The 7,041-nt window shown below is 43.5% G+C and overlaps 1 non-coding gene across 1 annotated transcript; it reads right to left on the bottom strand.

Moving 5' to 3' along the window:
* Window positions 1-6,376: 6,376 nt before the first annotated feature.
* On the bottom strand, window positions 6,377-6,449 carry trnar-ccu (transfer RNA arginine (anticodon CCU)). Its single transcript has one exon. It is a non-coding gene; the product is annotated as a tRNA-Arg (tRNA).
* Window positions 6,450-7,041: the final 592 nt, after the last annotated feature.

Below are 7,041 nucleotides of genomic sequence, written 5' to 3'. Positions count from 1 at the left end.
GCGTCCTTTGCATTTGGTTGCGTGCGTGCGTGTAAAAGGACCAGCGCCGTTTCGTTTTCGCTGGGACCTTTAACACTCTAAATCGCCTGGACCCGCAGCCTGTGAAATCGATTCTTCAGCACCCACGATGGACGCTTTGCCGCTGGACACAGATAACGATGCTTTTCTGCAACGAGCTTTCCAGCTGAATTTTCTCGGCAGCTCCGTACTGAACCTGTTCTCCATTGCAACATAGCGGAGGCTCGTCACGTCTATAGCAAGGCTGTGTAGGACCGCATACGCCACAGTGACTTGTACACAGACCACATGAAAGGCAAGCAAAATACACTTTTAAAATTCCAAAGACTCACAAGGTCAGAGAAACAGCGATGACCTGAACAGATCTGTTACAGAAGTCTAGGTTGACCTTTTTAGAGCTGTAATTGCATTTTTGTTTAATAGAAGATCAAATCTACTCGCATGTACCAGCACCTTACAGTTTATTGATGTTAATTCTGTTTAAGTAATAAGATTGCTAACGATGTTGGACTTTAGCCGGTGTTTTTTAGAACAAATTGCTTACACTTCTGTAAGGAATACGCAGTACGTGCCTTTGTCAGTCATTGCTCACCATACCTGTAACTTTCTTATCTAACTCACTTCCTCAAATGGTGAAGGTCCACAAACATAAATGAAAAAAAAACCCTTGTTGTAGATGAGGTGCACAAAAAAGCAGCCCCTGATAGTGTATAACACATTTATACTATTGCAGAGACACATGTAACATATATATACTGTATATATGAAACAGAAATAGAAACAGAAACAGGAATCGCTTACTCACCTGGAGAATCTCTGTAGGAATATCTAGCATTTATCAATGGAAATAAAAGCTGCTTTAATACAGTGCATGTTCAAACTCAAACCCTCAGCTGCTGTTCTTGTTTGTTTTGGGACAAATTGCAACTGAGCATCGCATGAGCCGTTACGTACCCTTATCTGTTAGGGAATTTCAAGGGAGGAGTTAGGTCAGAATGGGTAGGCTGCAAAACAACAAGTAAAGATTTATTCCAAGATGAAACGTTGTGGCGGTTTTCTTATCTTTTCAGCATGGACTAAACTTTTACGTGTTCCTTATATGCTATATATGTATATATTAGCACCAATGTCGTTCTTAAAAACTAACATGAAATTGTCAGGGACATTCAGCTATATACAAAGACGAGACAGACAAAGTAATAATTCTGTATTAACGTGGCCTACATATTGACGCAATGATCAAACTGACTGACATGTTCTGATTCAGATCCCCTGCAGTTCATGCCAATTAGAACAATAGCAATGCTGAGTCCTCCCCACCCTACTGAGCACAAATTCAGCTGCTCTCCAGTTCTGTTCTGCATGTTTTTTCATTGCAATTGAGCTCGGAGCTGGAGATGATCTCCATACAGTTCTGTGTTCACCAGCCCGCACTTGCGTGCTAATTTACGGGTTGTGGCAAATGCTTTTCTATAGTTCATATACATGACGGCAACCTGTTACCTAGGAACCTGAGAGGTTTAAAAGCCTCACGAGCCAGGCAGGACTCGAACCTCCAATCTTCTGATCCGAAGTCAGACGCATTATCCATTACGCCACTGGCCCATAGAACATGCGCTTGCACTCCACCACAGAGAGCTCTACACTGCTACTAGTAGTACACTTCCCCATCTAAATTTTCACAGCAAGAAACTTGTGTTTCCTACTATTTTTGTCAGGTTTAAAATATCATCTCCTTAAAACAGAAAAAGTGTTGATGTGTTGTGCTGAAATTCCGATTGATTTTGAATTCAAAGAAAAAAGGTTTTCTTCCAAAACACCATGAAATTGTCACATCTTGCAGACAATAGGTGTATTCCATGTTGAAAAGAGAAGAAAGAAAACCATGGAGCCTTTTACAGGTGTGAGGCTTCTTCAGGTGTGAGAAGACCTCACAGTCGAAACGCTGTGTTTCCGTTCTTCTCTTTTCAGCATGCAATAAACCTAGTACTTGTTCCTTTGCAGCCGAGGCATGCTGACGTAGCTACCCAGCTGAACATCTTGCAGACTCTACAGTACTTCTCTCCTGTAGAAGTAAAGCAGGGCTTGCTGGGTGAGCTTTTGCTCCGGTAAATTAGGTCACGTGTCATGTTAAATCACTTCTTCTAAACACAACATTTGCTGGTGCTAGCTTTCCCCATGAAAAGAGACATTTCCCTTACAGTACATGACATATCGTTTTTATTCTATCAATAAGTATAGAAATTAAACAAAAGAAAAAATGGTGTCGCCAAAGAATGCACAGCTCTGTCGCCTTGGGGAGGTGTCAAGGGCATTGAGCTCCTTGGACATGAAAAGTGCCCGATAAATGCCATTTCTCATCATTTCTCTTGGCGTCAGTTCTGCTATTAAATGGGACGGAGGCAACGGGCTCAGAGAGCAGGTTAAGTGCACACCGAACGCAGATGTGTCCAAGTGTCTGTAAAAGCGCGGTGCTCCGCTGGCGCTGTTCCCTAGTGGCTTAAAGTGCCCGCCTAGTAAGCAGGCGATCCTGGGTCTGAATACCAGCGGTGCCTCTCTCCGTGTCTTGTTGTGCCGAATGTATCATTTCAGACAAACATGTACAGCTTGGTTCAGTTTAATGCAAGAATTCATTTCCTTTCTGGAATAACTTGTTTTTGAAGAAATCCATACAGCTTGTGAAAGATGAAATCCATTTCTTGGTTGTCAGTGGAAAAAGATTGCCGGCTGCAAGAAGCGCAAGTGATTGTTTTCTTTGACCATAAACCTGCAAATGTAGGGTGCACAAAAGACTGTCAGACTCTGTGGTGCTGAAAAGTTGGTGGTTCAAGCCCCTCCAGTATGCGTGTCTCAGTTTTTCCAATGTAAACATCATCACCATCGCTAAAGAAGATGGCGCAGAAGGCTCCACAGTCGAAACGTTGTGCTTCTTTTCTTCTCTTTTCAGCATGGAGTAAACCTTTGCTTTATCCTTTGCAGCCTAAGCATGCTGACGCAGCTACCTTTCTCTTAACACGCCTCAATCATTATTCACCAAAACGATCAGCAGAATAAGTCGCCTTTGTGGTGATGTCACTCCTCTGCTTCACAAATGTCCTTAGTGACGGACCATTTCTTTCTGCCATTTTTCCGGAGCGGTTATTGATTGCTCCATCATTTCCCTCATACTTTCCATCCCTAGATTGAAAAAAAAAAACAGAAACAGGCTGACAGGACGACAATCAAATTGCAAAAACTCATCAAAGCACTCGATAGAGTATTTGAATCCACAAGTAGCTACGAGCAACTTTGTCCTGGCTTGCATGAAAGTCGGAAAATGTCAAAAAGAAAAAGATGGTGGCTTTTTCATATCTGTTCTTTTATTTTTAGTTCGTTGGCTCATCTGTCCATTGTCCTCCTGCCTGGCTCTTGACCTGTGACTGTTTGAACGCACACAGTAGACTTTCATGCAGGGGATTTGTCCTGAGCCTCTGTGAAGGACCCACCCACCCCCATAAATAACTGCTCTAGAAACACATGAATGCAAAACTAAACCACAGCTTAAAGAGGAGCTTGTCATGACCGCCAGGCAGTTAAGACCAACTCTTAAGCAATCTAAACAGCACCAGCAGAGGGTGATTATTAACAAACGCCGCTGCACGAGTTAACCCACCTGCACACACTCCACCGTGGGGTACGCAGTGCTATTTTTACCATCTTTACTTGCTTCCCGCTGGTATTGAGTCTACTCCTTGAGAGCTCTACCTGGCGTTTTTTCCATTACCTCGTTTATTCTGGATATTGGACTCCCCTTCTGCCTTTTCGACTTTGGACCTCGCCTCTCACCTCGGACTGTTTGCCACCAGTGTTCTCCCTGGATTACGACTTACCTTACGCCTCTTGACCACGAAACAAAGCAAAGCAGAGCAAAACAAAATGAACAAACGAAAAGCCTCACGTCCCGCACTTGCGTGTAACGCCGTTACGTGCCCAAGCGGTATTGTACTTCATCTTAGCACTGCACCCCGGGGCGTACGGTATATGGGAACGAGCACACGCCACAAATCGTCTCGAATCACTCCCTACAGCTGTAAGGCACCTTGAAGCGTGCACCCCCAACATTTTTCTTTGCGCATCTGTGAAAGGTAAACTCTTGAGCAAACTCTGAACCAGCTCTAAGGAAACTAATCCGATTAGACGTTACTTTGACTCATCCTTTAAGGGAACCTTGTTAATTGGAGAAATCAATGATTTCGAATGAATTCTGTATGCGTTAAAAGACAGCTATACACAGAAAACATGCAGGACACTTCTCATGATGTTTCCCGAGCCGAAACACAGTGCGTTTTTCCAAGCCCTCTGACAAAGCCCGCCCACTGAAAACTGCAGCAGATCGTGTAAAGACGTTCAACTTTGTAACTACTGCACGCACAGGAAGCAGAATAAATTCCTCTTTTCAAACTGTCAAAGGTTTGCTTTGCGAACACTGCAGGACATCGCACAATCTCTTTTGAATGGGGACAAACGATTTCTTATGGGGCACAGTAAGTACAGACGTTTAAAAAGCTCCACTCATGCCGACGATGCAGCATGAAGAAGCGCAACCTAACGTTTGCATTCCTAGCAAATTCCTTTTATTTTTTGATAAATAAAGACAGTCTTGTTTAACAAACAACACACACAACATTTTACATTGTCAATTCAATTCAAATCAATGTATTTCTATATAGCACCTTTCACAACAAGGTTGTCCCAAGGCACTTAACAATGCAAGTTGTTAAGAGCCTTGTGTCTAATATGCCGCCTAGGTAACGTGCTGTCTCTTTGAGGCAGATGTTTAAATCCTCTGAGTTAAGTGCTGAAGTTATAGTAGTCCTATCAGTATTGTTGCCTCCGATCAACAGATCCTCATTTTTCTCAGAGTTGAGTAACAAAAAGTTTTCACACATCCAAGTATTTCCTTCCTTAATGCATTTAACTAAACTGATAATAGAAGAGTTGTCGTTTGGTGTAAACAAAATGTTTATTTGAGTGTCATCAGCATATGAATGAAAGTTCATATTATTTTTTCATATTATCCTACCTAGCAGCAGCATGTAGAGAGAGAGAGCAATATTGGTCCCAGCACTGATCTTCTGGTACCCCAAATTGAACTGGTGACATTGATGAAGCAGTACAATTATTAGATATTTGAACATAATGAAAACGATGAGTAAAATGTGAAGTAAACCACTGAAGGACGGTTCCAGATAAGCCAACCTCAAACTCAAGCCTGTGTAACAAAACAGAGAGGTCAACCGTGTCAAAGGCAGCTCTAAGATCTAGAAGCAAAGCACAAGCACTGTTGCATTCCCTGCATCAGTAGCTAAGAGAATATCATTTACGACTCTTGTTAATGCAGTTTCAGAAACCAGACTAAAATTTCTCAAGTATATTATTTGAATCCAGATATGATTGACGTTGGGCAACAACTATTCTCCCAAGACTTTTAGATTGAAATGGGACCTTTGAGACAGGCCTGTAGTTGTTAAGAACTTGTTGATCCAAATTTGACTTCTTAAGAGCGGTCTAACAACCGCTACCTTAAATTGATCAGGTACAACGCCTGACGCAAGCGATGCATTCATCATACTAATTATAGGTCCTGCCAGTCCTTCGAGGGAATCTTTGACTAGCTGAGTGGGGATGGGATCTAGCGAACAGGTGGTTGACTTTGTCTTACGTCTGTGTTTATGAGTCCACCATAAGAAGAAATCTGAACAGGAGTGGTGATCATGCGAGGTCACCATGGAGGAAACCACTGCTCTCCCCCCCAAAAAAACCACCACTGCCCCTCTCAAGTTTGCTAAAGACCACATGGATGTTCCACAGCAACTCCTGGAACAATGTTCTGTGGACAGTGACAAAAGTTGAACATGTTGGTAAATGTGCACAACGTTATGTTTGGAGATAACAAAACACTGCATACCAACTCCAAAACCTCATCCCACCTGGGAAGCATAGCGGAGGCTGTACGGCTTGCAATCATCGAGGGACCGATGAATTCCAAGATGTATCAGGAAATTCTACAGCAGAATGTCAGGGTGTCTGCCTGTGATCTAAAACTCGAAAGACGCTGGGTCATGCAGCATGACAAAAACAAAGGAGTACATCAACAACAGAGTGGCTGAAACAATAGAAATTCCGTATTTTGGGATGGCCGAGTAAGAGTCCTGACCCCAATCCCATTGAAGTGCTGTGGCGTGATCTGAAGCAGGCCGTTCAGTGCAAGACATCTCCCAACTGTATGTGAGAGAAAAGCAGAGACGCTCACTGAGTAAGGTGGGGTTGCAGCTTTGCAAATCAAAAGGACATTTGTACGCTCAAAAAGGGACAGTAGCACCCCAGATGGGACTCGAACCCACAATCCCTGGCTTAGGAGGCCAGTGCCTTATCCATTAGGCCACTGGGGCACACTGGGTTGGGTCGATCACGCTGATGAAGAGCCAGTTTTTTTTTTCCTTTGCTTTTTCAAAGGGATCCCCAAAATTAGGAAAGTTAGGCAGCAGAAGGTTTACTGTGACCTGAGAAGGACCGGCATCCAATCACGGTGGTACACACACACACGCTCTCACTCATCTGAGCTACACGGCTACCAAGATGATCTCAGGTGCGCCGAGCTGGTACGGAACATATTGAACTGATCGACGGCGAATTGTCTCTCAGACAGGCTTTTCACCTCTGAGCTCCCTGACTGACAGTAATCAGCTAGGTAGTGAAACAGTCAGCTGCTTCTAAGCCTTAAACAGCTGCATCTCGGCGCTTCCACAGAGAGATGATTTGAAAGCCAAACATCGCCCATTGGGAACACCTTACTATCACTAGTTTAAGAGACTTTTAAGGTCTTGCAGAGGTGCCTGTCTAATAGCATGCGCTTTGCAAGCTATAGGTGTTTAGGCTGAGGCAGAATGCCTGTTAACAAAATGTTTTTCTAAAGGGGCCTCGCACTCTTTTCCAAGCAATGGTCACCATCCCCACCGAGTGTCACAATGTAGTCATGTCCTA

The sequence above is a fragment of the Lepisosteus platostomus genome, unplaced genomic scaffold (assembly GCF_059453375.1).
Source record: "Lepisosteus platostomus isolate fLepPlt1 unplaced genomic scaffold, fLepPlt1.hap1 Scaffold_32_H1, whole genome shotgun sequence".
NCBI lineage: Eukaryota > Metazoa > Chordata > Actinopteri > Semionotiformes > Lepisosteidae > Lepisosteus > Lepisosteus platostomus.
This window is presented reverse-complemented; position numbering and strand designations above follow the sequence as displayed.